The following is a 14,420-nucleotide window of genomic DNA, read 5'->3' on the forward strand; positions in this document are numbered from 1 at the left end:
GGCCCTGCATGTACTTGAACTCTGAATATAAAATAGACAATAAGAATGCAAACAACAAAAAATTTTACATTTAAGTACTTTTCTTTTTTCTTTTAGATTGTACTAAAAGAGGAAGTTGGAGGTTTGCTATGCATAAAAAAGCTTAAGAAAAGCTCTGGCAACATGTTCTGCAGAGAAAACCTGGATGAAAATGTTTGTTATATAATGGAAAGTACAGAGTTAAAGCCAAAAATGAATAAGCCCATGCCACTGGCAGGTGCTTTAAGATTTTCCTTTTGCTGCATTAACCACACAACCTGACTCACACCTGCCTGTAATAAAAAGAGCAATAATACATGAAAAATTTAATACACATATTTTTATCACATGTATTTATTACAAGCACTGTAATGAAATGTGAGCTTTATTTTTGGTACAAAAAAAGTACAGAAATCATGAAATTATATTTAAAAATATTAATATTTTAAAGTTTTAATGTATAGATTCATTACTGAAAAAAAGATGCACAAACATTTTAATACCATCAACTGAAAAATAGCTATGAAAGTAAAATTTTAATGTATGTTAGACTAAAGTTGATCAGTTACCACTGGTTGCTTGGTCTACAAAAAATTGGCCTCTTTGTTTATGACTTTTTAATCCACTACCTTGATTAGGTATCTTACATTTTGGGCTAATTTTCTATTCTCAGAAACAAGGCATGACAAGCCCTGTTACAGATCTGGAATGCAGTTTGTCTACAAAGCCATGATGATGCACCCTCAAACAATCACAACTGATGGCTTTTGTACCCCTAACTGAAAACAGTCTGGATGATCATTTTTTGTAATTTAAAAAAAAAAAAATTTTTTTTTTTTTAAAGTAGCAACAGTTTTCTGTAGTACTTAAAACCATGTGGCACTGTAGCATTACTTTTCATGCAGTGTCATCAGTGCTCACAGGTCATGCACATTGGTTTCTGGCCTTGCTCTACACAGAACGATTTCTGTGAATTTGTTTAATCTTTTCATAATATTATTTATAATAGATGGTGAAATTAAGAAATACACTTTTGGAACTGACAGTTGTCTCACAAAGATGGTGATGAACCTACTTTGCTTGCAAAGACTGAGCCTTTGGTGGATCCTCCTTTTATACCAAATCATTATACCCTCACCTATATTGCAGGTCTCAAATTCAAAATATAACAAACTCCATTTCCCATTCCCATTGTAGTATTCACATTGTGTTTATTGTGTCCCATAAATATATAGATAGATGGGTTCAAACCTTTTTATACCCATACATTTATAAATGACCATTCTCCTTGATAATAAAGTACTAAAGTAAGAAAAAAATCATTTGGATTTATTAAGGATAGTGAAAACATTAGTTGAAAGCCAGGTCTTCTCATCTAACCTTAAAAATGCTTTTTTAATTGAGCTGGAATATACTGTATGTCCACATACACATTCCAAGGTGTAAAGCCTTCCTCCAAAGTAAAAAGTTGTAGAAGAAAAGAGTAAAAGCTGCAATAGCTGCAAGGTGGTGGGGGGTAAGATTTATATATAGTGTACAAGCAATAATAAATGTCATAGTTATTAGTTACTTTGTCACCATGGTCCCATTACTCTATTTTAATATTAACACTGTCATAAATAATGAAACGCTGTAGGAATATTTGTGCACTAATATTGGACAAAAAGGCCTGGCTCGCAGTCCATGTCCAAATTCACCCAAGAGGTCAGAGCTCTCTAGAGGCCTCTGGAGTTCTTCCACTACAAACATGTCAAATCATGTTTGGTCTTTGGGGACTTTGTACAAGGGCAAAGGTCATGCTGGAACAAGAAAAGGTCTTTCCCACAAATTTGGAGGCATATAATTTATTTTTTACGAAATTGTTTGCAAGGTGGCTCAGTGGGTAGCACTGTTGCATCACAGCAAGAAGGTCCTGGGTTTGATTCTCAGGTGGAGCAACTCGGGTCCTTTCTGTGTGAAGTTTGCATGCTCTTCTTGTTTCCTGCCTTTCACCCAGTGAATCTGACCCACCACGATCCTGAATAAGGTAAAGCGGTGCTAAAACAGACAATAATTAAATGTTAGCAATGACTGTAAGTATAACACCTAAAATTAACCTTTATAACTTCTGCCAATAAAGTGTTGGCAGGGTTCCCTGTTAAAATTCAGAGTTGGTTTGTTGCCCTATGCCATTTCATCTGGTCTTAGAGCATTTTCAAATTGCTTTTTGTTGATCTAAAGTGAGATAGAATGCAATTGTGTCTTTTACATATACAAAGGAACAGTACAACAAAATGCTTTTTCTGCATATACCAGCTTGTCTGGAAGCTGGGGTCAGAGCGCAGGGTCAGCCATTGTACAGCACCCCTGGGGCAGACAGGGTTAGAGGCCTTGCTCATGGGCCCATCACTCCAGGGCCGATTAGTGGCTGCATAACTGACAGTCTTCCCATTGATAGCCCAAAGCTAGACCCACTAGATGAGAGAAATGTCCTAGATCTTTTAGTCTAAGCTTTAATAATCACACCTTTCTCCATCTAAGGCGTTGGCTTATTGTTTATATGCATTTACATTTATGGCATTTAGCATGCACTTTTATTTAAAGCAACTTACAATTATGACTGAATTCAAGCAATTGAGGGTTAAGAGCCTTTTTCAGGGGGGCTTAACCCAGCAATCTTCTGGTTACTAGTCCAGTACCTTAACCGCTGAGCTACCACTGCCCACCACTGAGCTACCAGCTACCATATGCGTTATATCTGTATGACTATTGTCAGTCTTTTGTCAGCCATGACATGAAAACCACCTCCCTAATACTGTGACCCCTTGTGTCACTAAAACAGCTTTGAGCCATCGGGGTATTGACTCTACAAGAGCTCTGAAGGTGTTCTTTGGTATTTAGCACCAAGACATTAGCAGCAGATCCTTTAAGTCCTGTAAGTTACGAGGTTGGACCTCCATGGATCACACTGATTTGGTCTGCACATCCCACAGATGGTTAATTAAATTGAGATCTGGGGAATTTGGAGGCGAGGTCAGCACCTTGAATGTTTTGTAACAACAGTCACATGAATTCCAGAGTCCAGGGTTTCTTAGGACAGAGCACTACATTTTAAAAATTAACTTTTTAAACTAGCTTCTCTGAGGGTGCTGACCAGATGGGCTAGTCCTTTTTTCCATTACACATCATTGACCCTTGGGCACCCATGACCCCGTTGCTGGTTCACCGGTTGTCTTTATGTGGACCATTTTAGTAAGTTCTTCTGACACATCAATTTCAATAGTTGACTGTGCACTTTCTGCACAGCCTGTTTCAAGATGAAAAATCTTAAAATTACTGTCATATATAAGACAATATACTGGCTTAGAAATAAATACAAGCTCTGAAGTTCGAATCTCAGCTCTGCTATAGGCTGGCCATGTGTCTACACTGACATAAATGTCCAAGAAGGGCGGACTGAAGGGCTTGTCTATGGTGCCTGCACAGAGAGGGGGGATAATAGAGATCAACATGTGAGTTTCTGTATGTGATACTGATCTGTGTGAACCCACCTCATGCAGGTAAACAGAATGGGTTGGCAACTATACATGTGTCGGAGGGGGTGTGTTATGTACAGTTCTCTTTATACATGGGAGGGGTCTGCAGCAGTGGAGGATACAACAGAGGAATTGGTTACCCCTAGATTGAGAAAAAAGGGAAAATGCATAATAAAATAACAATGATGATATCAGTACAAATAATATAGTGTTGCTTCATTTGTCATTGTATTTGTCATTTGTCAAAAATGTATTTTATGTTGCTGTGCTTAGCTGTGTTTATCTATTACATAATTAACTTTAGACCTATGCTTTTCCATGTAAGGTCTCTTTGGCTTTAAGGCACATTTAAACTAAACAAGTCTGAGTACATCCCAAACAACAACTAGATTGATGAAGAGATCAACAACGATCACTTAAACATTGTAAAAATGAAAGAGTGGGTCTGTTTGTGCATTTCAAGGCCACTGTGTCATAGGTCTGTTTACTTATCAGTGAAAGAGGTTCCACATCACTGAAAAAGTTTCCACTTCCCTTTTCAGAACTTGTTGTTCAGATAAAATTTAGACATAGGGGACAGACACAGTGGATACTAATGACAAGTATGTTCAAACAATCCCATATGTATTTACAAGCAGATGCAAAGATACCGTATGTTACTCTTTTAACTTTAACGTAATTAAGGTCCCATTAATGCACGTTTAATGTAATTGAAAACATGTATGTATGTACATGTAACCTTAAACATTTGTAATATACAGTATAATAGACGTTTTCCTCTATAAATTATAAACATTCTGCTCAAACTTAGAAGTAGAAGTGCGTAAAATTAAAGTGAATATACACCGATCAGCCATAACATGTAGTTCTACAATTACTGACTGTAGTCCATTTGCTTCTCTACGTACTTTTTTAGCCTGCTTTCATGCGGTTTTTCAATGGTCAGGACCTCCACAGAGCAGGTATTATTTGGGTGGTGGATCATTCTCAGCACTGCAGTGACAATGATATGGGGGTGGTGTATTAGTGTGTGTTGTGCTGGTATGAGTGGATAAGACACAGAAATGCTGATGGAGTTTTTAAACACCTCACTGTCACTGCTAGACTGAGAATAGTCCACCAACCAAAAATTTCCAGCCAACAGCACCCTGTGGGCAGCTTCCTGTGACCACTGATGAAGGTCTAGAAGATGACCAACTCAAACAGCAGCAATAGATGAGCGTTGTCTCTGACTTTACATCTACAAGGTGGACCAACTAGGTAGGAGTGTCTAATAGAGTGGACAGTGAGTGGACACGGTATTTAAAAACTCCAGCAGTGCTGCTGTGTCTGATCCACTCATACCAAAACAACACACACTAACACACCACCACCATGTCAGTGTCACGGACTGGTGGTCCGTGGGGGTCCTGACTATTGAAGAACAGGGTGAAAGCAGGTTAAAAAGGTATGTAGAGAAATAGATGGACTACAGTCAGTAATTGTAGAACTACAAAGTGCTTCTACATGGTAAGTGGAGCTGATAAAATGGACAGTGAGTGTTGAAACAAGGTGGTGGTTTTAATGTTATGGCTTATGTGTATGTACCAGACAAATACAGAGGTACCTTGTAACTCGACGTCCCCTAAACTCGAAATCTTTAAAACACTTTAAGAAATTTGTACCCTTAAACTCAATGTGTGTTGACTGCTGCTTTGCTCTGCACTTGGCTTGACTGGTGCGGTAAAACGTCATCAAAGTGTGAATATGAGACGAAACTGCATTTGTGTGGAATAACCATCAAATTCATTCTGAAAGCTCTACATGTATCTGTGTTTAGCTGGATTTTCCTCCTGTTTCACTTTTAAACTTGTGTTATAGCTTGGGGTGCTGAGAAATGGTGAGAATCAGCTTTTCAGAGAGTTTCTAAAATGCTTACTTTAAAAAAAAAAATAAGCTTAACGTGACTTAATGTATTAAAAGAACGACATAGAAACACTAAACCTCTCTTAATTATTACTGCTCATAAGTTCTCTCCACTAATGAAATTCCTCGCTCCTATTTTAAAACAATAAGTCATGTTAAGTTTTGTGCACCGCCACACTCCATGCAAAACAACGGCACAGCCAGTGCAAAAGCTATTGTGCCACTTCTCATGTGAATGCGCCCTTACTGAACGGAATACGGTATTCTACGGTATTCTACGATTAAGAAGCATAAGCAAACAATAAAAAAGCAAAGGTAAAAAGCAGGTTTAATTGCTTGTAACTCTTTTCCAATTGTATTTCAGTGTTTTTTATTATATTTTTATACTAAGCCTAAAATATGTGCAGTTCCACAGGACCATGGAACGCATTAACAGGTTTCTCATACATCCTTATGAGAAAAAAATACCTTGAAACTCAACGCCTTTTATTAACTCGAAGCCACTCCCAGAACCAACTGACATCGAGTTTCAAGGTACCGCTGTATTAAATAAAAATAAAAGTGGGTAAATACCTGCCTCCACCACTGTATTTACACAGCAGACACAATGGTTTTATGTTAAATTGTGTAATTTTCATGTTGCTGAACACCTGGGAAGAGTTACTGTTTTTCAACCCTGACAAATATATGGCTTCTCATACACACATCACTAGATTTGCTTCCTTCTTTTGAATGCAGTCATGGGGTGCTTGTTACCAAGTGTATTCTAACATGTTTTCCCTTTGAGTCACACGTGGCATTACAGCTTATTTAAATGACCTGAGAGAAAAGTGGTAAAAGTGTAAAAGAGTGAAGAGAAAACACCATAATGTCAATTACTACTACAATAAAGCACACTATAAAAATAAACCTCCCGTACAAATGCTATAGCAATGCCAGCCTTTTACCAGACTGTTTACCAACAGGCCCACACTAGCCAGGTCTAACCACATAGAATGCTGTTTTCAGTTAGTGTGTGTTTGTGTGTCTCTGTAGCCCAGTGCGTATTTTTGTATGAACACACGGGAGATTGGCCAGAGGCAAGTGGAACAGAATCATCACTCACAGTTTGTTTTGCTTCTCCATGGCAACTAAGTTTCCATTTAATCTTTTTGTCCACTATAGTACGCACCCAAAGGGGCAAAAAAACAAGCTGAAGAGCGACTTTCTGTGTATTTATATTGCATATGGAAAGATTATTATTATATTTATGCCTAACAAGACAGACTCGATGAGGTTATGTGGAACTATCTGCAACTATAATTCACTGATAATTCAGTCTAGTGACAAGTCATAATGTAATCATTATTCCAATCAACACATTACATTTCTGTAACCAAAACTCTCAATTTCACATAATCAGCCAACATCCATAAAACAGGTTAACAGTTTGGATCACAGCTAACTGTGAGTGTTTGGTTGGTGCAGCAGTCTAGTGTGCTAGCCCTCCATTGCTGAGACCTTGAGCTCTCGAGTTCAAACAGTTAGCTGTGCCTGTGGGAGGGACTGACAGGGTTCCTTTTGGGGGTTGGTGAAAAGAAGCAGCCAACCACCATACATGTGTCGGAGGCTATCCCTGGTCAGGCCCAAGAGATACCACATTCAGTAGTTGTTTACAGTGTATCACAAAAGTGAGTACACCCCTCACATTTCTGCAGATATTTAAGTATATCTTTTCATGGGACAACACTGACAAAATGACACTTTGACACAATGAAAAGTAGTCTGTGTGCAGCTTATATAACAGTGTAAATTTATTCTTCCCTCAAAATAATTCAATATACAGCCATTAATGTCTAAACCACCGGCAACAAAAGTGAGTACACCCCTTAGTGAAAGTTCCTGAAGTGTCAATATTTTGTGTGGCCACCATTATTTCCCAGAACTGCCTTAACTCTCCTGGGCATGGAGTTTACCAGAGCTTCACAGGTTGCCACTGGAATGCTTTTCCACTCCTCCATGACGACATCACGGAGCTGGCGGATATTCGAGACTTTGCGCTCCTCCACCTTCCGCTTGAGGATGCCCCAAAGATGTTCTATTGGGTTTAGGTCTGGAGACATGCTTGGCCAGTCCATCACCTTTACCCTCAGCCTCTTCAATAAAGCAGTGGTCATCTTAGAGGTGTGTTTGGGGTCATTATCATGCTGGAACACTGCCCTGCGACCCAGTTTCCGGAGGGAGGGGATCATGCTCTGCTTAGTATTTCACAGTACATATTGGAGTTCATGTGTCCCTCAATGAAATGTAACTCCCCAACACCTGCCGCACTCATGCAGCCCCAGACCATGGCATTCCCACCACCATGCTTGACTGTAGGCATGACACACTTATCTTTGTACTCCTCACCTGATTGCCGCCACACATGCTTGAGACCATCTGAACCAAACAAATTAATCTTGGTCTCATCAGACCATAGGACATGGTTCCAGTAATCCATGTCCTTTGTTGACATGTCTTCAGCAAACTGTTTGCGGGCTTTCTTGTGTAGAGACTTCAGAAGAGGCTTCCTTCTGGGGTGACAGCCATGCAGACCAATTTGATGTAGTGTGCGGCGTATGGTCTGAGCACTGACAGGCTGACCCTCCACCTTTTCAATCTCTGCAGCAATGCTGACAGCACTCCTGCGCCTATCTTTCAAAGACAGCAGTTGGATGTGACGCTGAGCACGTGCACTCAGCTTCTTTGGACGACCAACGCGAGGTCTGTTCTGAGTGGACCCTGCTCTTTTAAAATGCTGGATGATCTTAGCCACTGTGCTGCAGCTCAGTTTCAGGGTGTTGGCAATCTTCTTGTAGCCTTGGCCATCTTCATGTAGCGCAACAATTCGTCTTTTAAGATCCTCAGAGAGTTCTTTGCCATGAGGTGCCATGTTGGAACTTTCAGTGACCAGTATGAGAGAGTGTGAGAGCTGTACTACTAAATTAAACACACCTGCTCCCTATGCACACCTGAGACCTAGTAACACTAACAAATCACATGACATTTTGGAGGGAAAATGACAAGCAGTGCTCAATTTGGACATTTAGGGGTGTAGTCTCTTAGGGGTGTACTCACTTTTGTTGCCGGTGGTTTAGACATTAATGGCTGTATATTGAGTTATTTTGAGGGAAGAATACATTTACACTGTTATATAAGCTGCACACAGACTACTTTTCATTGTGTCAAAGTGTCATTTTGTCAGTGTTGTCCCATGAAAAGATATACTTAAATATCTGCAGAAATGTGAGGGGTGTACTCACTTTTGTGATACACTGTATATAGTCTGTACATTTACCAGATATGCTTTTCATCCTAAGCGACTTACAGTTCTGTGACAGTATATAGTCTAAGCAATTGCGAATTAAGGGCCTTGCTCAAGGGCCCAACAGTGCCAACCTGGCAGTGGTGGGGCTTAAACTAGCAACTCTTTGACTACTAGTCCAGTACCTCAACCACTAGGCTACAACTCTGTCTTACTCAGGTACAGTTATACATGTTTATAGTATTGTACCTAAGTGCCTATGCTAAATTTGGTTACACTTTCTGACCGGGAACCAAGCATACTGAAATGTGCTGTATAGTTGGGGTGAGAAAAAGTGCAGACCATTGATTGGTCAAAAAGAAACAGGGTGAAACAATACAGGTGCCATATTAAAACCAAACTGCAATAGATTTTTATTAAAAGCAGTGTTATGAAAACCATAAAAAAAAAACACTTAAACAATGCTACGTAAAAAAGCAGGACACACTAAAAATCACCTGCTGTTGCCAGGTTACCACGGCGTATTTGCTCTCAGCGCCTGGTGGAGAATGACATCAGAGCCTAACTTTCAGCAAACTCAGCCTACTCTCATCACTACCCTTGAGGGACTGGAAATAAACGATAATGCATTATGAATCGTACAGATGGTTCTGGATTTAAATACCTGTTGTATTGTACTGTAGGGTACCATGCAATAGAAACGGGACTCTTGACAACAAATTTATCAGTCTGCTGACTGAATCCCTCTAGTGGGCAGTAATATAATTACAGTGCACTGATGTAACACTGGCTGTTTAGTATTGCATGGGTTAGCCATGCAATATATTTAAACCATGCATACTATGTAACCATGTACAGTTATAAAGAAAGGACAGCTGAAGAGCTTAAATAGCCATATTTACTTTCACATGCTTGTCCTCTTTACTTACACACACATTGATGGAATGCTGGTGCAGCTGGTAGAGTGAGGGCAGCACAGCAATTAGTCCTAAGAACCTGGGTTTAGTCCTCATCTTTGTTCACCGTCTGTAAGGTGTATTACATGTTCTTGCTGTATCCGTCTGATGTTTCTCTAGGTTCTCTGGTTTCTTCCCATCAAAAACAGAAAATCGTAATAGTTAAAAGAAAAAGGTTTCATTTGCTGTTTTGCACTACTGCCATGTTATATTACACTGTTTTTAATCAATAAAACATTAAAAATGTAATTTTATTTATCGATGTATTTTTTTAATATTATAGTTACTAATGCACTTAAGATTTTCAGTGGGCTATAAGCTTGACAGTTACTGGTTAACCATCAAATAAAATGATTAGTTATTGGTTAAAAGAATTTGTCAAGTGCATACGTAATAGTGATTCCTAAATTAATTAATAATTCTATTATTCAGTGTGATTATTAAACAGATGCTACAGTTATATTTTCTTAAAAGTATAACACTAAAATTCAAATAACTGGTAAAGCAGCAGGGGGCATGGATTGCAGTATTATGCTCACCTGCCAGAGAGGATCTGGAGGTGCTAGCCCACTACCACTGAGCTTTAGGTTCGGCCAGCCAGGTGTCTACAAAAATGTGATTGGCTATGTCTGAGGGGTGGGGTGGCAGAAGTCCTGAGATGGATTGGTTCTCTGTCCAGGGCATTCATGCCTTGTTCCCAGTCATTACCGATGGAACAGACCCACCACAACCTTGACCAGGATGTGATTGAGGTGGTTAATGAGATGAAATAATATGAAATGAAATTCATTTGCCAAGCCTTCAAGACCTGCAGAAGTTATGGAAGTGCAGATGACTCTTAGTGGTGATTTCCTGAATAAACTGCCTTGGTGGCTCATTAAGCACGGATGCACTACATCCATGATAAATACGGTCTTCAAGAAACAGCTTACCACTGGTGCATTCTGTAAAAATCTAGTGGCTTTTCATCATTTCAGCGCGCTGCCACATGAAATCCCTCCTGGGGTTCAGGTAGTGTCAGGTGTGAAGGTGGCAGTCTGCTTTTGTTCTGTGTTAAGTCACTGGTGATATATGGAATTTCCTCTATTTTTTCCCTCTTTCTTCTTTTCTATCTTGAAAGCCTGATGTAGATTGAGCCTGAATCCAGATTATGCAGCTGTTATTGACAGTTTTCGTATTTTTTTTTTTTCGTATTCGTATCCTTTAATCTGTTTTTTTTCCACTGTTCTTTAGCTGTTGTGAAGATTGCTGAGGGCTAATAATGCCTTACACCTGCCATTTCACATGACTGTGGGGTGAATGTCCTTCTTTTCTTTATGAAGGAGTGCTTGGTGTGTGATAACCCCTAGTTTTACTACCACGCTTGTCTATCTGTTCTTTCACCTCTGTCCTTTGGGCTTATTTGATTTGCATTTTTCGTTATTTTGGCCACTTGATATTTTTGTTTGTTTCCTTTTAGTGGGTTGTTGGTAAATTGGTTCATCTGTTCCATCCTCTCATGTACACAATTTCACCTGATGCTTCCATAGTGTGGCATGAACCACCCAGTTACAGACTTTAGCTATGATGCTATTTATGCCTTTTATTGTCTGTACACTTTGCTTGTATGTGACTTTAAAATTGCTTTGTATTGACAGATACTCAGCAAACCTCATACAGTGGTACCTTGAAACTCAACATCAATTGGTTCTGGAAGTGGCGTTGAGTTTAAAAGTCGTTGAGTTTTAAGGTATTTTTTCCCATCAGGATGTATGGGATGCCTGTTAATGCGTTCCATGGTCCTGTGGAGCTGCATATATTTTAGGCTAATGTAAAATAATGGGGTTGTTTTTGACACTTATACACTGAAAATAATACAAGTATAATATAAAAAAAAACACTGAAATACAATGAAAAACAGCTAGAAATCAATCAAAAATACAATAAAACCTTTACTTTACTTTTACTTGTTTTATTGTTTCTTATGCTTCTTAATTAGTGGAGAGAACAAATAAGCAGTAATAATTACGAGAGGTTTAGTGTTTCTGTGTCGTTCTTTTAATACATGAAGTCACATTTAAAAAGGATAAGCATTGTAGACTCTCTTGGAAAAGCTGATTCTTACAATTTCTCAGAACCTTGAGCTGTAACACAAGTTTAAAAGTGAAACAGGAGAAAAATCCAACTGAACACAGATACATGTGGAGCTTTCAGAGTAAATTTGACGGTTATTCCACACAAATTCAGATTTGTCTCATGTTCGCATGACGTTTTACTGCACCAGTCAAGCCGAGCGCTGAGCAAAGCAGCAGTTGCACACGTTGAGTTTAAGGGAAATGTTGAGTTTAAGTGTAAAAATTTCTCAACGAAGGGCATTGAGTTTTAAAGATTTTGAGCTTAGGGGATGTTGAGTTATGAGGTACCACTGTACATGCATTACTGTCAGATAACTAAGACTGTGACTAGCACAGAGAGAAATACCTGTCTAGCTTGCACTTAACATATCCAGTATCAAGAATGCAGACCAGTAATCTAATGCTGATTCATCGATTAATTATTGTACAAAAGGTAAGGTACAACGAACTGCATACTGCCCAGATTGGCGTATTATAATGAGCAGAGCATTTGTAGCAATACAACCATTAGCCTGAAGTGGGCATTGATGCATAATAAATCTGTGCTTTCTTTTTTCCATCCTAATACCTCTGTTTATCACAGACTGGTTATTACTTTCACATGCTTCAGCTGGCTCCTACAAATAAATTTACTCTGTTGCACAAACTGCAGTAACATTTCACCTTTAGACAGTTTGAGTTTCAGCCAGACTATATTTTTTGAGATACTTGTGTGTGTTGTACGAATTGTACAAGTGCAAGAGTTCAGGGGTTTATTGTCATATGTAGAGAGAAACGGTTGCCATGTACAATAAAATTCTTACTTTGTACTCTAACTCCTGTAGTACGTGTTACTAAACAAACACAATATAAATAAGAGAGAGTAAAGAGAATACAGAAAAATATAATATTAGAACAAATGTACAAAATATTACCCGACTGGTAAACAGTGTAGATTCTATCATGTTCCAAAAATACCTAAATAAAATAAAATAAAACACATGGAAGTGTTTAGGTCAATAAAGCTGATTTACATGTTGAACTCTTCCAATTTGTAGTGTATTCACCTTTACGCAAATGTTGCTTCATCAAACTACCACATGATACTGTGCATACACATGTTAATGGTTTAATAAAGGAATTGTGCCAAGGCACATGACATGATGTGTGTTGGGAGTTTGCCAACTGGACTGAACAGGACTGAAACAGCAGTGTAAACAACACCACTATTAACTTCACCCTACCTGTTGTTACAGATGCTCAATAATAAAATGCTCACTGCATGGAAGCAATGTTATAAATAATTCCATGTCATATCTGGTCATTTACCATTCTGCTGTGTTGCTAATAAAGCTTCCCAAAAGAGATGATTTGTGCAGAAGTTTAGTGGTGCATACAGTGCTGTGAAAAGGTACAGTGTATCACAAAAGTGAGTACACCCCTCACATTTCTGCAAATATTTCATTATACCTTTTCATGGGACAACACTATAGACATGAAACTTGAATATAACTTAGAGTAGTCAGTGTACAGCTTGTATAGCAGTGTAGATTTACTGTCTTCTGAAAATAACTCAACACACAGCCATTAATGTCTAAATAGCTGGCAACATAAGTGAGTACACCCCACAGTGAACATGTCCAAATTGTGCCCAAATGTGTCGTTGTCCCTCCCTGGTGTCATGTGTCAAGGTCCCAGGTGTAAATGGGGAGCAGGGCTGTTAAATTTGGTGTTTTGGGTACAATTCTCTCATACTGGCCACTGGATATTCAACATGGCACCTCATGGCAAAGAACTCTCTGAGGATGTGAGAAATAGAATTGTTGCTCTCCACAAAGATGGCCTGGGCTATAAGAAGATTGCTAACACCCTGAAACTGAGCTACAGCATGGTGGCCAAGGTCATACAGCGGTTTTCCAGGACAGGTTACACTCGGAACAGGCTTCGCCAGGGTCGACCAAGTAAGTTGAGTCCACGTGTTTGGCGTCATATCCAGAGGTTGGCTTTAAAAAATAGACACATGAGTGCTGCCAGCATTGCTGCAGAGGTTGAAGACGTGGGAGGTCAGCCTGTCAGTGCTCAGACCATACGCCGCACACTGCATCAACTCGGTCTGCATGGTCGTCATCCCAGAAGGAAGCTGACGCACAAGAAAGCCCGCAAACAGTTTGCTGAAGACAAGCAGTCCAAGAACATGGATTACTGGAATGCCCTGTGGTCTGACGAGACCAAGATAAACTTGTTTGGCTCAGATGGTGTCCAGCATGTGTGGCGGCGCCCTGGTGAGAAGTACCAAGACAACTGTATCTTGCCTACAGTCAAGCATGGTGGTGGTAGCATCATGGTCTTGGGCTGCATGAGTGTTGCTGGCACTGGGGAGCTGCAGTTCATTGAGGGAAACATGAATTCCAACATGTACTGTGACATTCTGAAACAGAGCATGATCCCCTCCCTTCGAAAACTGGGCCTCATGGCAGTTTTCCAACAGGATAACGACCCCAAACACAACCTCCAAGATTACAACTGCCTTGCTGAGGAAGCTGAAGGTAAAGGTGATGGACTAAACCCAATTGAGCACCTGTGGCGCATCCTCAAGTGGAAGGTGGAGGAGTTCAAGGTGTCTAACATCCACCAGCTCCGTGATGTCATC

The 14,420-nt window shown here is 39.5% G+C and overlaps 1 long non-coding RNA gene across 1 annotated transcript; it reads right to left on the minus strand.

Moving 5' to 3' along the window:
• Positions 1–1,861: 1,861 nt before the first annotated feature.
• Positions 1,862–12,748, minus strand: LOC134309919 (uncharacterized). The gene is made up of 3 exons (XR_010011239.1): positions 12,706–12,748; positions 9,651–9,809; positions 1,862–2,055 (listed from the first exon to the last, which is right to left on the minus strand). It is a non-coding gene; the product is annotated as an uncharacterized LOC134309919 (long non-coding RNA).
• Between the last annotated feature and the right edge of the window lie 1,672 nt (positions 12,749–14,420).

This window comes from Trichomycterus rosablanca, chromosome 1 (genome assembly GCF_030014385.1).
Source record: "Trichomycterus rosablanca isolate fTriRos1 chromosome 1, fTriRos1.hap1, whole genome shotgun sequence".
In the NCBI taxonomy this organism is placed as follows: Eukaryota; Metazoa; Chordata; class Actinopteri; order Siluriformes; family Trichomycteridae; genus Trichomycterus; species Trichomycterus rosablanca.